At 43.0% G+C, this 18,980-nt stretch overlaps 1 protein-coding gene across 1 annotated transcript in view; it reads right to left on the reverse strand.

Annotated features, from left to right (window-relative positions):
- Positions 1-16,600, reverse strand: part of LOC106601075 (disheveled-associated activator of morphogenesis 1) — an 81,983-nt gene extending 65,383 nt beyond the window's left edge. Inside the window, 1 exon segment of the mRNA XM_014192988.3 lies at positions 16,444-16,600. The gene's annotated coding sequence lies outside the window, so the exon portion shown is untranslated.
- Positions 16,601-18,980: the final 2,380 nt, after the last annotated feature.

The following is an 18,980-nucleotide window of genomic DNA, read 5'->3' on the forward strand; positions in this document are numbered from 1 at the left end:
TATTTATGTCACTTATCCACTTCAAATCAGTGTAGATGAAGGGGAGGAGACAGGTTAAAGAAGGATTTTTAAGCCTTGAGACATAGATTGTGTATGTGTGCCATTCAGAGGGTGAATAGGCAAGACAAAAGATTTAAATGCCTTTGAACTTGGTATGGGAGTAGATGCCAGGCGCACTGGTTTGAGTGTGTCAAGAACTGCAATGCTGCTGGGTTTTTACCGCTCAACAGTTTCCCGTGTGTGTCAAGAATGGTGCAACACCCAATGGACATCCAGCCAACTTGACTGTGGGAAGCATTGGAGTCAACATGGGCCAGCATCCCTGAGGAAAGCTTGACACCTTGCAGAGTCCATACCTTGACGAACTGAGGTTGTTCGGAGGGCAAAACTTAATATTAGGAAGGTGATCCTAATGTTTTGTACACTCAGTGTATAATCCATAGATGGCAGCTCCCATTCAAGTTGAGACTGGCAGCCATTGCTAGTGTACCCATGAGTTTAACAGTCAACTTGCCAGGGTTAGAGGTTACAAAACCTCTCTATTGATTAGGTCTATGGCCACAACGCAACAAGCTGTTCCACAGAAGAAGTAGGGATAGAAGTAGGAAAAAGTGTTTTTGCATTGATAAGCACTCCCGAGTGGAGCAGCGGTCTAAGGCACTGCATCTCAGTACTTGAGGCGTCACTACAGACACCCTGTTTCGAATCCAGGCTGTATCACAACCGGCCGTGATAGGGAGTCCCACTCGGCGGCGCACAATTGCCCCAGCATCGTCCAGGTTTGGCCGGTGTAGGCCAACATTGTAAATATGAATTTGTTCTTAGCAGACTTGCCTAGTCAAATACATTTTTTTAAATTAAAAAGACGGCATTTAACGATAAATAATCAAATAAACACGGCACATCTAAAAGCCTATTTCACACCTTAGACTGCTGAATTTGCAAGATAACTTTTCTTTGGTTCAAATTTTGGCACAAACTAAAATGTGGCACTGGATTCATGTTTCAGCATTGTCTCAAATAAGAGTTTGGTGTTCGACTAGCCATGTGCAACATACACGCACAGCTACAAGCCTGCTAGAGTTATCAGCAGGCGGACGAGCAATATCCACCATCGTAGTACGGATGAAGCCTGACCTGGAATGTGAAGCTAATTGAAGCTGGCTAGCTTTATAAAATCCTGAGTAGATCTAGCTTGCTTCACAGTATACCACTCTGGAGTACCTTCACACCCTGGAGACAAATCTCACTACGAGTCATGATCTGACACATTCAATAACACTTAAATGTCACAATCACTCATAGACACTTTCAGCTGTATCAAACATGATGACAAACGTCTGCTGTGGTGGATAGAGCTTGGTTAGTTACAGGACTACATCAATTAAAATGGTGGAAAACATCACCACTAATCATCAACAGTTTCATGAAACATCAGAACATGAAAACCCTCCCACTGTGAGAATTACAGTTGGCTGAAACACATGGCACTGCTTTTGTTTGGGTCCCAGCCGTGCTGTGGGACAGGCTGTGCCCTTTCTCTGTCCTCAGCAGGGCACTTTGGTCAGTTGGCTGCTGCCTCATTAGCATGCTAAAGTGAGCGGTCAGACACAGTGCCTTCAGAAAGTATTCATATCCCTTGACTTATTCCACATTTTGTTGTGTTACAGCCTGAATTCAAAATGTATTAAATCTACTTTTTGTCTCACCCATCTACACGACACCCCATAATGGAAAAGTGAAAACATGTTGTTAGAAATTGTTGCAAATTTATTGAAATGAAATATGACTCATTTACATAAGTATTCACACCCGAGTCAATACATTTTAGAATCACCTTTGGCAGCGATTACAGCTGTGAGTTTTTCTATGTAAATCTATGAGCTTTGCACACCTGGATTGTACAATACTAGATATACATTGTACAATTCTTCACGCTCTGTCAAGTTGGTTGTTAATCATTGCTAGACAGCCATTTTCAAGTCTTGCCATAGAGTCTTAAAACTAAAATTGCCTGTATATTTGGCCCTGTGTTTTTGGTTATTGTCCTGATGAAAGGTGAATTTGTCTCCTAGTGTCTGTTGGAAAGCAGACTGAACCAGGTTTTCCGCTAGGATTTTGCCTGTGCTCTATTCCATTTTTACTCCCTAGTCCTTGCCTATGACAAGCATACCCATAACATGATGCAACCACCACCATGCTTGAAAATATGAAGAGTGGTACTCAGTGATGTGTTGTATTTGTCCCAAACATAATGCTTCGTATTCAGGACAAAAAGTACATTTCTTTGCCACATTTTCTGCAGTTTTACTTTAGCGCCTTATTGCAAACAGGACGCACGTTTTGGACTATTTTTTTATCTTGTACAGGCTTCCTTCTTTTCACTCTGTTATTTAGGTAGTATTTTGGAGTAACTATAATGTTGTTGACCCATCCTCAGTTCTCTTATCACAGCCATTAAACTCGGTGACTGTTTTAAAGTCACCATTGGCCTCATGGTGAAATCCCTGAGCGGTTTCCTTCCTCTCCAGCAACTCAGTTATGGAGGACGCCTGTATCTTTGCAGCTGATCGGACAGCTGATCGTCCTCACAATGGCAAACCACGTGTAACAACACCTGCACAGGATCGGTACATCTGAATATCACACCTGCGGGACAGGTACAGGGTGGCAACAACAACTGCCCGAGTTACACCAGGAACGCACAATCCCTCCATCAGTGCTCAGACTGTCCGCAATAGGCTGAGAGAGGCTGGACTGAGGGCTTGTAGGCCTGTTGTAAGACAGGTCCTCACCAGACGTCACCAGCAACAACGTCGCCTATGGGCACAAACACACCGTCACTGGACCAGACAGGACTGGCAAAAAGTGTTCTTCACTGATGAGTCGCGTTTTTGTCTGACCAGGGGTGATGGTCGGATTCGCATTTATCGTCGAAGAAATGAGCGTTACACCGAGGCCTGTACTCTGGAGCGGGATCGATTTGGAGGTGGAGGGTCCATCATGGTCTGGGTCGGTGTGTCACAGCATCATCGGACTGAACTTGTCGTCATTGCAGGCAATCTCAAAGCTGTGAGTTACAGGGAAGACATCCTCCTCCCTCATGTGGTACCCTTCCTGCAGGCTCATCCTGACATTACCCTCCAGCATGACAATGCCACTCGTTCTGTGTGTGATTTCCTGCAAGGCAGGAATGTCAGTGTTCTGCCATGGCCAGCGAAGAGCCCGGATCTCAATCCCATTGAGCACGTCTGGGACTTGTTGGATCGGAGGGTGAGGGCTAGGGCCATTCCCCCAAGAAATGTCCGGGAACGTGCAGGTGCCTTGGTGGAAGAGTGGGGTAACATCTCACAGCAAGAACTGGCAAATCTGGTGCAGTCCATGAGGAGGAGATGCACTGCAGTACTTAATGCAGCTTAATGCACCCGCTACTGACTGTTACTTTTGATTTTGACCCCCCCTTTGTTCAGGGACACATTATTCCATTTCTGTTAGTCACATGTCTGTGGAACTGTTCACTTTATGTCTCAGTTGTTGAAGCTTGTTATGTTCATACAAATATTTACACATGTTAAGTTTGCTGAAAATAAACACAGTTGACAGTGAGGAGACGTTTCTTTATATGCTGAGTTTATGTGTGGGGTACAGTGATGTTAAATCATGTTAAACACTACTATTGCAAACAAAGGTGAGTACATGCAACATATTATGACACTTGTTAAACACATTTTTACTCCAGAACTAATTTATGCTTGCCATAACAAAAGAGGTTGAATACTTATTTGTTTAAGCTTTTCATTTTGTATTAATTTGTAAACATTTCTAAAAACATAATTCCACTTCGACATTAATGGGATATTGTGTGTAGGCCAGTGACACAAAATCAAAATGTTATCAATTTTATATATTCAGGCTATAAAAACTAAATGTGGAAAAAGTCAAGGGGTATGAATAATTCTGAAGGCATTGTACAGTATCTTAAATAACCAAACAACACTGTTCCCAGTGAGAAACATATTTACCCTTCCTGCATCCAACTCTCTGGGCTGTGTACACTTACGCACTCCTCCGCACATATTTATAGTAAATAGCATTTGATTGGTGTAAGCATGGGCTATAGGGAGTTTCCACCACATTTCTTCACATCAGTCATTTCCTTTTAATGGGAAGTGGTCAAGTGCACAATAAGGGTAGAAAATCGGGACACAGTCCCTGTTTGTGCGCAGGATACAAACATTCAAAGGAATGTATAGATCATCTGATCACACAATTTCTCAGCTGATTGGCGATAGTCAGCAAGAGACAAACTTGACGATTCCCTCTGTACCTCTCCATGTTGTTATTGTTCAGAAGCTCCCTTATATAGCCTATTTACTGTAAGTAAATCAAGCTACAGACTGAGGGTGAAACCAGTGTCATTGAGGATACAAAGTGCAAACACATGATGTATGGTAGCACCAACAGAGTCTGAACCCTGGTCAAAACCAAATCGTATAGATCCCTTGACTTTTTCCACTTTTTGTTATGTTACAGCCTTATTCTAAAATTGATTAAATTATATTGTGTCCTCATCAATCTACACACCCCATGATGACAAAGCAAAAACAGGTTTAAAATTTTCTGCAAATGTATTAAAAATAACACATTTAAATACCTTATTTAAGTAAGTATTCAGACCCGTTGCTACGAGACTCGAAATTGAGCTCAGGTTCATCCTGTTTCCATTGATCATCCTTGAGATGTTTCTACAACTTAGAGTCCACATGTGGTAAACGCAATTGATTGGACATGATTTGGAAAGGCACACACACACCTGTCAATATAAGGTCCCACAGCTGACAGTGCATGTCTGAGGCACATATCTGCGGAAGGGTACCAAAACATTTCTGCAGCATTGAAGGTTCCCAAGAACACAGTGGTCTCCATCATTCTTAAATGGAAGAAGTTTGGCACCACCAAGACTCATCCTAGAGCTGGCCGCCTTGCCAAACTGAGCAATCGGGGGAAAAGGGCCTTGGTCAGGGAGGTGACCAAGAACCCGATGGTCAATGTGACAGAGCTCCATAGGTCCTCTGTGGAGATGGGAGAAACTTCCAGAAGGCCTTTATGGTAGAGTGGCTAGATGGAAGCCACTCCTCAGTAAAAGGCACATGACAGGCCGCTTGGAGTTTGCCAAAAGGCACCTAAAGACTCTTAGACCATGGCCTGAATGCCAAGCGTCACATCTGGAGGAAACCTGGCACCATCCCTACGGTGAAGCATGGTGGTGGCAGCGTAATGCTGCGGGGATGTTTTTCAGCAGCAGGTTCGTCATTATGGGGTATTGTGCGTAAATTGATTAGATTGGGAGAAAAAAAAACAATTTTAGAATAAGGCTGTAACGTAACAAAATCTAGAAAAAGTCAAGGGGTCTGAATACTTTCCAAACGCACTGTATTTATATGATAGTGTGTATAGACATTATAAACAGTATATGAATAGAAAATGTGTACGGCAGTAGTTATATAGGATGAGCCTACATGTATACATTACATACTGTTTTACCAACATCATATGTAAACATTTTGAAAGTGACCAGTGTTCAATTACTATGTACATAGGGCAGCAGTCTTTAAGGTGCAGAGTTGAGTACCGGGTAGTAGCTGGCTAGTAACAGTGACTAAAGTTCAGGGTAGGGTACTGGGCGGAGGCTGGCTAGTACCCGGTACACTTTAGACAGATCAGACAGAGCTTTTCCTCCCTGAGGTAGTTAAAAATTAAATTCTCAGGAAGTCCAAGTTTCTTTTGAAGATTTAAATATGCCTGACCAACATGGACAGTTCTTCTGATTGACTCAGAGACCAGACAGTAGCCATCAATTCTCCTTCCATCTGTTGAAAGGATCAGAGCTACCGGACATCCTCCTCACCGATCCAGGATATTAACATTTATAACTACAGTAAGTTTTATGTTGGAAAGATACCCAGGCCTGGATGTCTCAGACCTCAGTCAGCAGGATATGATCTTCTTTGAGGAGGACCTGTGCTTTATGGTGGAAGGTCAGCCCCCCCTTCTGTTTAAAATCAAGCCAAAGGAGACATACAAGAAGTACCAATTTTACAGAAAACCTTTCCTATAAATCATCTTATTCAGGGAACAGAGAGGCTGAGACAGGTATAGAAAGCACAGCATGTCCATATTGAATGATAAGAGGTCTATCTTCAATTTGGGAGATCTTACAAAATATTAAGAGCCCTTTTAAGCACTACAAAGAACCTGCAGCCCATACAGGCCTAAGGTTAGACGGTTAAAAAAATACTTTGTTCCATTTGATGTGCCATGGGAAATCAATTCTTATTGTGAACATTACAAAAACAATCACATTGGTTTGCTTTATCTGGAAAACCCATCAATATTTAGAGTACAATCACTCACACACTATATCAGAAACTGCTCACTCACTCCACTCACAATAACATTGATAGGCGAGCAAATGCTGTAGTTGTCTATGAAAACAGCAACCATGGAGTGAGGAGCAGTAAGGCAGGGAATTTGTTCATTCAAACCGGTAGCCTTCAGGTAGCTTTGAACATCAATGCTATTTTTTTGGTCGTCTTTGCATGTCACATTACTGAAACAACACTGTAGCAATCATTCATACCGATCACGTATCACTGCAACATGACAAGGCACATTGCTTCAACTCATGGAGCCATTTGGAACAACAATGTCAGTGAGGTGGAATGTTGATAACAAACAAGAAACGTTCTTCAAGCTTATTCACAGTGGAATGCCACCTGGGCTCTTTGTTAGCATGTCGCAAATGAGACATCAATCCATTTAGGCCTACCCCTGTGGAAAACCATTCTGGCTCATAGTTTCACTCCTTTCCCAACTAAGCTTTTTCACTGCTTACTAGTTACTTCATAGTTAGGGGTAAGAGTAGGAGCTGGCTTAGTTTGTACGTGAGGGTCTCATTGTCTCTGAGTATGGTGATGTAATGTGTACCTCTAAGATGAATGCCTGTTCACACTCTCTCTGCCCTATTGCCAAACAAAGCATAGTATTGTAACACACTCGCCAAATACGGAAGATTATTCAAAGCATACACACAAGCCTCAAAGCAGAAAACATTTCAAAGCTGCTTGCTCGTCACAACCACTCAAAGACTAACATAAGTTAAGAAAGAGAGAGATGGACGAAACCCCCTTTTATGCATTAGGCACACTTTCCAGCTGCCCGTTGGCTGTAAAGTACTATCAAACAGTCTGCAAAGCTTCTCCATCTTTGGGGTGTACGTTTGTGTATGCTGTGTGGGTGCTGACAACCTCCCCAAGGGGAGCAGCGGGGGGAGCTGGGTTCACTGAGGCAGCCCTCTGGAGGGTTTAAGTTAGGGGGAGCTGGGCTAGAGGACCAGAGTTAGGGGGAGCTGGGCTAGAGGACCAGAGTTAGGGGGAGCTGGGCTAGAGGACCAGAGTTAGGGGGAGCTGGGCTAGAGGACCAGAGTTAGGGGGAGCTGGGCTAGAGGACCAGAGTTAGGGGGAGCTGGGCTAGAGGACCAGAGTTAGGGGGAGCTGGGCTAGAGGACCAGAGTTAGGGGGAGCTGGGCTAGAGGACCAGAGTTAGGGGGAGCTGGGCTAGAGGACCAGAGTTAGGGGGAGCTGGGCTAGAGGACCAGAGTTAGGGGGAGCTGGGCTAGAGGACCAGAGTTAGGGGGTGCTGAGGCTCCCTGAGGAAGTGGGGTGGGATGACAGACAGACTGGCTGGCTGCGCCTCTGCCTGAGAATGAATAACACCAGGACACACCATTGTCCAGCCCCAATGAAGCACACAAGCAGAGAATGGGAAGTTGTTCAAACAGCTACACTGGACCATTGTTGAGCCTCACCGGACAGAGGGCTGGGCTCAATGGGTGGGGCAAGACAGGCAGGGCAGGGCTACAGAGGCCTCTGGGATAGTCCCATCCACTTCATACTAGTCCTACGCAGAAAACTAAATGGTGCCCGATGCACCGACCGCACATGCTGACGCTCCTTCTATCTGCCTAATTTTAATGTGGGTGGTGCAAAGGGTGTTACCACCCACCAACCTTTATGCAATGTCTGCCTTATGCTATGTCTGTCTCCACCACATGCAAATATGCAAGTCTAGAACACACAAGGCAAAACACAAACACACACAATAAAGTCTAGCAGAACATAGAGTACACTGGTAAATCATTCTCCAGAGCAGTTCACAGGCAAAGGTGGAAGCTGAGCGAGCACCGAAAGGAAAACAACTGGCTTGGTTTCACTGAGTGAATTACCTCATTTATCCTCACCTCACCTGAGCAATGTTTTGACATAGCAATAAAACTATTCCAAAAACAATACATCATAACTAAATTAGGAGGAAAAATAGTGTCAACCAGAACTGTGCCAAACGCTATATATATTTCTGGAGGTAGCTCCTGCACACATTTAGTGGAAGAGCTTCAATGTTGCTCTTTTGAAAGGCTTTCCCAATTGCCATAGAGTTAGATCAAGACCGGCAAGTGTTATGAACAACTAGACCTAGCCCAGTTAGAGGTGAATGCTCTACCTCATTTCTCTACCACCCATCTACCTCATCTGTACTTCTCCTCAGACTGCACCTGCCACCACAGAGGTAGACTTGAGGTCAGTCATTCATTCATCAATTAAGTTATATTAATATGTTTTTAATGACTAATGGTATTAATAACTCTTTACCCATACGTCATGGTGTCATTGTGCATGACTTAGTCTGGGATTCTGCTGTGAGCAGAGCTTTAGATGAATTCGAGGGGGGGTGGGAACATCACAGAGGAACACAAACATCTCTCACAGAACTCCTCCTCGCTCGGTATCGGTTACTCGAGTGGAAAGAAGTTCTGGTATCACATCTTGGCATAGCTGTGACATTCCCTCACGTTGAGATAGAGTACCATACACACTGTACTGTAGGAGCTATCAGTATGACCTCACTGGTTTTAATTTAAGGCTTCTGCTACTCCCACACTTCATGTCAGCGATTCCAGATCTCTCACTAATTGAGCTAAACAAATCCCCTTGTGGCTGTCTGCTGGATAACAAAATAGACACACACACAAAATGTGCATACACACACACCCACACACAAGAGAGAGGGGGGAGGGTGGGGTTCTATACTCTATTAGAGCCCCAGTCAGTCCCCAAGACAGGGGAATGCAGAGAGGTCAGTAGTAGGAACCTGCGATTCAGGGCTGGTGAACCAGGGGGAATGTCAACCTGGGGGCGCAGCATAGGCAGCCAGACAAGAACCCATCTAAACGGAATGGTCTGATGATGCCTGGAAGAGACTTGGGCTTCTGCCCAGTGCTCAGCGTGTTAAGTATCGGGAGGTGTTACTTATTAAAAAGGCTGAGAATCCAGTGCCGCACACAGACACAAAAACACACACACACACACACAGAGGGGTCTGGTCTGGAATGGGTGATTAACAGCACTGTAGTAATCTCAGTGATCGTGAGGCTGACTGAGGCACGTGATTTGTGTCAGCCCTACAAAATGCCCGTCATATTTCAGAACGAGAACAGGTTATCACTGAGCTACTAGGGTTCTTGTCATTAGCATGACTTGGGCTTGATCGGAGGCCTCCGGGTAGCATGTAGACTATTTTGCGTATGATAGAACATTCAAGCCTATGCATGTCTAACATCACGGACGTCAGTGCATGGAGGTAACCAAGACATTACCTATCTTCTACATCATTGCACACAGCAATTAGGGGTGGATTGCACACAAGACGGTTCATCAAACATTGGTCTTATTTTTTTTAATGCCTCATCTGATGATAGGATTAGAGGGGCAAAACTGATACATGTAAACAAGTTGTACCGTCCTCTAGGCCCCTTTTTAATCAAAATCAAATTTTATTTGTCACATGCTTCGTGAACAACAGGTGTGGACTAACAGTGAAATGCTTACTTCCACGATAAGAGGGATGCTGAGAATCTCACTTTAAAAATGTATGTCAAACAAAAACCAATGATTGCAAAGTTAAACCAAGAACTACTTTTCATAACTAATCACAGATAATTTTGAAAAAATACATTTACTTGAACAGTGCAGATCCAAAGTTTGTTAACAGAATGACGGTTTGTGCCCTCATTCTGCTACCAAACATGTATTTTAAAGTGAAAAATCAGAGTCTCAGCATCACTCTGTTACTGTGGAATTGCCTGTATGTCCTTCACTGCTACTCTGACCCCAAGGGAAGAATATAGAATACAAACTAGAGGTCGACCGATTATGATTTTTCAACGCCGATACCGATTATTGGAGGACCCAAAAAAACCGATACAGATTAATCGGACGATTTTGTTTATTTATTTGTAATAATGACAATTACAACAATACTGAATGAACACTTATTTTAACATCAGTAAAATCAATTTAGCCTCAAATAAGTAATGAAACATGTTCAATTTGGTTTAAGTAATGCAAAAACAAAGTGTTGGAGAAGAAAGTAAAAGTGCAATATGTGCCATGTAAGAAAACTAACGTTTAAGTTCCTTGCTCAGAACATGAGAACATATGAATGCTAGTGGTCCATTTTAACATGAGTCTTCAATATTCCCAGGTAAGAAGTTTTAGTTTGTAGTTATTATAGGAATTATAGGACTATTTCTCTCTATACGATTTGTATTTCATATACCTTTGACTATTGGATGTTCTTATAGGCACTTTAGTATTGCCAGTGTAACAGTATTGCTTCCGTCCCTCTCCTCGCTCCTACCTGGGCTCGAACCAGGAACACATCGACAACAGCCACCCTCGAATCAGCGTTACCCATGCAGAGCAAGGGGAACAACTACTCCAAGTCTCAGAGCGAGTGACGTTTGAAACGCTATTAGCGCGCACCCGCTAACTAGCTAGCCATTTCACATCGGTTACACCAGCCTAATCTTGGGAGTTGATAGGCTTGAAGTCATAAACAGCGCAATGCTTGAAGCACAGCGAAGAGCTGCTGGCAAAACGCACGAAAGTGCTGTTTGAATGAATGCTTACGAGCCTGCTGCTGCCTACCACCACTCAGTCAGACTGCTCTATCAAATCATAGACTTTATTATAACATAATAACACACAGAAATACGAGCCTTTGGTCATTAATATGGTCGAATCCGGAAAATACCATCTCGAAAACAAAAGGTTTTTCCTTTCAGTGAAATACGGAACTGTTCCGTACTTTATCTAACGGGTGGCATCCCTAAGTCTAAATATTCCTGTTACATTGCACAACCTTCAATGTTATGTCATAATTACGTAAAATTCTGGCAAATTAGTTCGGAACGAGCCAGGCGGCCCACACTGTTGCATATACCCTGACTCTGCGTGCAATGAACGCAAGAGAAATGACAATTTCACCTGGGTAATATTGCCTGCTAACCTGGATTTCTTTTAGCTAAATATGCAGGTTTAAAAATATATACTTCTATGTATTGATTTTAAGAAAGGCATTGATGTTTATGGTTAGGTACAGTCGTGCAACGATTGTGATTTTTTCGCAAATGCACTTTTGTTAAATCATCCCCCGTTTGGCGAAGTCGGCTGTCTTTGTTAGGAAGAAATAGTCTTCACAGTTCGCAACGAGCCAGGCGGCCCAAACCGCTGCATATACCCTGAATCTGTTGCAAGAGAAGTGACACATTTTCCCTAGTTAAAAGAAATTCATGTTAGCAGGCAATATTAACTAAATATGCAGGTTTAAAAATATATACTTGTGTATTGATTTTAAGAAAGGCATTGATGTTTATGGTTGGAGCAACGTGTACCTAAGCGATTATATGCAACGCAGGACAGGCTAGATAAACTAGTAATATCATCAACCATGTGTAGTTAACTAGTGATTATGATTGATTGATTGTTTTTTATAAGATAAGTTTAATGCTAGCTAGTACCTTCGCTTCTTACTGCATTCGCGTAACAGGCAGGCTCCTCGTGGAGTGCAATGTAAAGCAGGTGGTTAGAGCGTTGGACTAGTTAACCGTAAGGTTGCAAGATTGAATCCCCGAGCTGACAAGGTAAAAATCTGTCGTTCTGCCCCTGAACAAGGCAGTTAACCCACCGTTCCTAGGCCGTCATTGAAAATAAGAATGTGTTCTTAACTGACTTGCCTAATTAAATAAAGGTCTAAAAAAATGGAATTAAATTTAAAATGATTTAACAAAAAATTTAAAAAGTAATTATTATTTTTATATATATATATATATACTATATATGTATATCATATATATATCCATATATATATATATATATATATATACACTGCTCAAAAAAATAAAGGGAATAAAGGGAACACTTAAACAACACAAAGTAACTCCAAGTCAATCACACTTCTGTGAAATCAAACTGTCCACTTAGGAAGCAACACTGATTGACAATAAATTTCACATGCTGTTGTGCAAATGGAATAGACAACAGGTGGAAATTATAGGCAATTAGCAAGACACCCCCAATAAAGGAGTGGTTCTGCAGGTGGTGACCACAGACCACTTCTCAGTTCCTATGCTTCCTGGCTGCTGTTTTGGTCACTTTTGAATGCTGGCGGTGCTTTCACTCTAGTGGTAGCATGAGACGGAGTCTACAACCCACACAAGTGGCTCAGGTAGTGCAGCTCATCCAGGATGGCACATCAATGCGAGCTGTGGCAAGAAGGTTTGCTGTGTCTGTCAGCGTAGTGTCCAGAGCATGGAGGCGCTACCACGAGACAGGCCAGTACATCAGGAGACGTGGAGGAGGCTGTAGGAGGGCAACAACCCAGCAGCAGGACCGCTACCTCCGCCTTTGTGCAAGGAGGAGCAGGAGGAGCACTGCCAGAACCCTGCAAAATGACCTCCAGCAGGCCACAAATGTGCATGTGTCTGCTCAAACGGTCAGAAACAGACTCCATGAGGGTGGTATGAGGGCCCGACGTCCACAGGTGGGGGACATTTGGCATTTGCCAGAGAACACCAAGATTGGCAAATTCGCCACTGGCGCCCTGTGCTCTTCACAGATGAAGGCAGGTTCACACTGAGCACATGTGACAGACGTGACAGAGTCTGGAAACGCCGTGGAGAACGTTCTGCTGCCTGCAACATCCTCCAGCATGACCGGTTTGGCGGTGGGTCAGTCATGGTGTGGGGTGGCATTTCTTTGGGGGGCCGCACAGCCCTCCATGTGCTCGCCAGAGGTAGCCTGACTGCCATTAGGTACCGAGATGAGATCCTCAGACCCCTTGTGAGACCATATGCTGGTGTGGTTGGCCCTGGGTTCCTCCTAATGCAAGACAATGCTAGACCTCATGTGGCTGGAGTGTGTCAGCAGTTCCTGCAAGAGGAAGGCATTGATGCTATGGACTGGCCCGCCCGTTTCCCAGACCTGAATCCAATTGAGCACATCTGGGACATCATGTCTCGCTCCATCCACCAACGCCATGTTGCACCACAGACTGTCCAGGAGTTGGGGGATGCTTTAGTCCAGGTCTGGGAGGAGATCCCTCAGGAGACCATCCGCCACCTCATCAGGAGCATGCCCAGGCATTGTAGGGAGGTCATACAGGCACGTGGAGGCCACACACACTACTGAGCCTCATTTTGACTTGTTTTAAGGACATTACATCAAAGTTGGATCAGCCTGTAGTGTGGTTTTCCACTTTAATTTTGAGTGTGACTCCAAATCCAGACCTCCATGGGTTGATAAATTGGATTTCCATTGATTATTTTTGTGTGATTTTGTTGTCAGCACATTCAACTATGTAAAGAAAAAAGTATTTAATAAGATTATTTCATTCATTCAGATCTAGGATGTGTTATTTTAGTGTTCCCTTTATTTTTTTGAGCAGTATATATATATATATATATATATATATATATATATATATATATATATATATATATATATATATATATATATATATTTTAATCGGCCAAATCGGCGTCCAAAAATACAGATTTCCGATTGTTATGAAAACTTGAAATCGGCCCTAATTAATCGGCCATTCCGATTAATCGGTCGACCTCTAATACAAACCACACACAGTTTACTAACAACAATATATCATTAAGAGAAACTTGTTTGCTTGTTTATGGTAAAACTTAAGAGCCGAGACTCTCGGTCTGAACATTACCACGCGTCACTTGCCGTACGGTTTTGGAAACATAAGGACCTTATCTTTCAAATTGGGGAGAAATACATTTAAAAAAAACAAAAGTTTAAATTGATACACACCTTTATAGGGTTAGGGTTCCCACACGGCCATATTTCCATGTTACAGCGCTTGTTTATGGAAAACAGACAGAAGACCGAGTGGACTACCTGTGCTAATTAGCTATCTGCGTCTCTGAACACCTGTGAGTAAACGGAAGACAGACGCCACAAACGTCACTGAAAAATATTGTCACCGCCATATTAAAACAGTGTAGAGCAAATGTGTATTTTGCATTTGTGTAATCATTTTGTTATGATATCAAAGTAAAGGGATTTATGTTTCTAGAACCGCACTGCAATTGAGAATCGATTCAAGTTTAAATGGAGTATTTGGCTGTTTTGGCTTCCAGAGCCAATTCGCCCTTTAAACAGAACATGTAAGATCCTTGCACGGAGTAACGTTAGGCTCCTTTAGTCAAATATTGGGATAGGAATGACATATACTATACAGTATATACAAAAGTATGCAGACACCCCTTCAAATTAGTAAATTCGGCTATTTCAGCCACACCCATTGCTGACAGATGTATAAAATCGAGGACACCACCAAGCAATCTCCATAGACAAACATTGGCAGTAGAATGGCCTTACTGAAGAGCTCAGTGGCTTTCAACATGGCACCATCATAGGATGCCACCTTTCCAAGTCAGTTCATCAAATTTCTGCCCTGTTAGATCTGCCCCGGTCAACTGTAAGTGCTGTTATTGTGAAGGGGAAATGTCTATGAGCAGCCGCGAAGTGAAGGCTACACAAGCTCACAGTACAGGACCGCCGATTGCTGAAGCGTGTAAAAATCATCTGTCTTTGGTTGTAACACTCACTACCGAGTTCCAAACTGCCTTTGGAAACAACGACAGCACAATAACTGTTCGTCGCGAGCTTCATGAAATGGGTTTCCATGGCCGAGCAGCTGCACACAAGCTTAACATCACCATGTGCAATGCCAAGCGTCGGCTGGAGTGGTGTAAAGCTTGCGTCCATTGGACTCTGGAGCAGTCCATTGGACGCGTTCCCATCTTGCACTCTGACAGACAAATCTGGGTTTGGAGGATGCCAGGAGACCGCTACCTGCCTGAATGTATAGTGCCAACTGTAAAGTTTGGTGGAGGAGGAATAATGGTCCAAGGATGTTTTTCATGGTTTGAGCTAGGCCCCTTAGTTCAGTGAAGGGAAATCTTAACACTACATCATACAATGACCTTCTAGACGATTCTGTGCTTCCAACTATGTGGCAACAGTTTGGGGAAGGCCATTTCCCATTTCAGCATGACAATACCCCCGTGCACAAAGCGAGGTCCATACAGAAATGGTTTTTCGAGATTGGTGTGGAAGAACTTGACTGGCTTGCATAGAAGCCTGACCTCAACCTCATCGAACACCTTTGGGATGAATTGGAACGTCGGCTGTGAGCCAGGCCTAATTGCCCAACCTCACTCATGCTCTTGTAGCTCAACAGAAGCAAGTCCCCCCAGCAATGTTCCAACATCTAATGGAAAGCCTTCCCAGAAGAGTGGAGGCTGTTAAAGCTGCAAAGGTGGGGACCAACTCCATATTAATGCCCATGACTTGGTAATGAGATGTTCTATGAACATGTGTCCACATGCTTTTGGTAATGTAGTGTAGCTTCTAACTGACGTTCAAGGGAATTGACATTCATAGGCAAATTACAGTTGGAACAGTAGAGTAATACATGTTGTGAATGCAACACACATATCTAACTTGTTCCCAATATCGATCATTCACACCATAATTACACTGTAATTACAAAACAAAAAACAGGTTTAGGCTACACTGCATTAATAAAATTACAACAGATCAAAGCATTCACTTGTATAGGCCTACTATAGTTGCATTGCATGCAAACACCAGTTCCAGAGATATAACACCGGCTTCTTCGCCACAAGCCCGCATAAATACACTAACTGATACAGAAGACACACGACACTTGAAACCGCGTAAAGACATTCTTCACATACCAAGGTAATCAAATCGCCTTTAACTGTGCAGTTTTGCAACCAAAATAGGGCTGCGGTTCACATAGAGCTTTCATTTGCAATCAAATTTGCATGTTTTATCCCTTCGTCCCACCCATCTAGTTTATCCTCGGTCATCGGGTCTCATCTGTGTCGATCTGTTGCCGTAAATCATGTAAAAAAATGTATCTGGAATATATTTGTATGTGGAAAAAAATACACCACCGACATCGTGCTAGTTATCTAATATCGATTTAGCTTACCTTGTAAACAAATCCATAATTGAAGCAGTTCGATCGGTGCTTTATGCTTGTGTATTCCCCTTTAACACAATAATCATTGGGCTGTTGCAGGTGACATCATCCCTTTTGGCCCGTGTCAGCACAGGCCATTGTGTAAGCACAGAGTCTAAACCCAAAGGCTCAAGATCGCGAGGCTTCCGGGAACGCTTGCGAAGCCGACCAAGCAGATCAGGTGGGGGTTTTGGGATTGAGAAGTCAATTAGAGAAGTGAACAATTCTTCTTTAGATGTTAATTTTCTCGAAATTTAAAGGCAAAATCTAGATTCAAGCCAATGTCTTAAGTAGTTGGACATGTTGTTACTCCAACCTCATGAGAAAGACAAACTGACACGTTTACATTTTCGTCAAAACAACTTTATATCGAATGAGTGCCTTTGCACATGCGCAGTTCGGCGCAAGACGACCGGTTCGACCGAAGACGTGTTACTGCGCATGAGTTCAGCCAGCCAACGTCACCATGACATCGCCTACTAGCGTGATCTGGTATTTCTAATGGAGAAGCAGTTTCTGCTGTACTGTCTTTGATGTCAGCACTCACGGACCAACGATTACAAAGCTCATGTTTTCATGGGAAATGTAGTTCCAGAGGAATGGTGCGCCGCTATCGCTTGGTGAAAAAAAAGTAGATGTGTAAATAGTTGATTGAGAGCCTAGATTACAAGACAATGTGACAAATCAACATGACATCTTCATCTGACAGGCATCTATCTGGATTAGAATATAATATAATTATATATTTAAGCAATAAGGCCCGAGGAGGTGTGGTATATGGCCAATATACCATGGCTAAGGGCTGTTCTTATGTACGACGCAACACGTATATACCATAAACCCCAAAGATGTATATAACATAAACCCCAAAGGTGTATATATCATAAACCCCAAAGGTGCTTTAATGCTATTATAAACTGGTTAACAACATACTTAGAGCAGTAAAAATAAATGTTGTGTCATACCCGTGGTATACTTAAGCAATAAGGCACGACTAAGGGCTGTTCTTACGCACAATGCAATGCGTATATACCATAAACCCCCAAGGTGCCTTAATGCTATTATAAACTGGTTACCAACGTAATTAGAGCAGTACAAATAAATGTTTTGTCATATCTGATATACCACGGCTGTCAGCCAATCAGCATTCAGGGCTCGAACCACCCAGTTTATAAAATAAAATACAATACATCTAGATAGGCTAGATGTGGCTACAGTTAATAACGTGAGGTAATAAAAAGTGATGTGAAAAGTATTTGATTCCCTCTTATGCATGGGGAACTATGTCAAAGTTGAGTTTCAAGTTTTGCAGCGCTGATGGGAGCTATTGGGGAGGGGTAACGTGATTTATTTAGCCAAAAACAGGACTCAGAGAGAATTACAGGGTATTGTAGGAATACTGGTGGAATGAGAGCTGTATAGCGGAATTACAGTCATGACAGTAGCTGGTTGTGCATGCGGAGCAGGATTATGGTCAATTTTGGAATACAGCAATTTACTACTGATTTTAGACCTAAAAGGTTTTTCGTTCCTTTTATGTAAGGATGAGTGGGCTAAATTGAGCCACCCTTGTGTATAGGAAACCGTACACAAAATGTATAATTTTACCAAATATTTAGGAAGAGGTCAGTATTTCATGGAGGCTGTGAATGATGAAACCACATGGAAAAAGTGGTAAGCAAATTTGGTCATTTCAACAAGTCAAATTAATTTATTGTGTTCAAATCAGATTACATTTTATTTGTCACATGCGCCCGAATACAACATGTGTAGACCTTACCGTGAAATGCTTACTTACAAGCCCTTAACCATCAATGCAGTTTTAAGAAAAATTAGAGTTAAGAAAAATATTTACTAAATAAACTAAAGTTAAAAATAAAAGAGCAACAATAAAATAACAATAATGAGGCTATATACAGGGGGTACTGTACCGAGTCAATGTGCGGGGGTACAGGTTAATCAAGGTAATTGAGGTAATATGTACACGTAGGTAGGGGTATAGTGACTATGCATAGATAATAGATAATAAACAGTGAGTGGCAGCAGCGTAAAAAAAAGGGGGGGGGGGGGGGGGGGGGGTCAATGAAAATAGTCCGGGTAGCCATTTGATAAGCTGTTCAGCAATCTTAAGGCTTGGGGGTAGAAGCTGTTAAGAAGCCTTTTGGACCTAGACTTGACACTCCAGTACAGAGAGAACAGTCTATGACTAGGGTGGCTGGAGTCTTTGGCAATTTTTAGGGCCTTCCTCTCACACTGCCTGGTATAGAGGTCCTGGATGGCAGGAAGCTTGGCCCCACTCATGTACTGGGCCGTACGCACTACCCTCTGTAGCGCCTTGCAGTCGAAGGCTGAGCAGTTGCCATACCGGGTGGTCATGCAACCAGTCAGGATGCTCTCGATGGTGTAACTGTGGAACCTTTTGAGAATCTGAGGACCCATGCCAAATATTTTCAGTCTCTTGAGAGGGAATAGGCTTTGTCGTGCCCTCTTCACGAATGCCTTGGTGT

This window comes from Salmo salar, chromosome 01 (genome assembly GCF_965601325.2).
Source record: "Salmo salar chromosome 01, fSalSal1, whole genome shotgun sequence".
Taxonomy (NCBI): domain Eukaryota; kingdom Metazoa; phylum Chordata; class Actinopteri; order Salmoniformes; family Salmonidae; genus Salmo; species Salmo salar.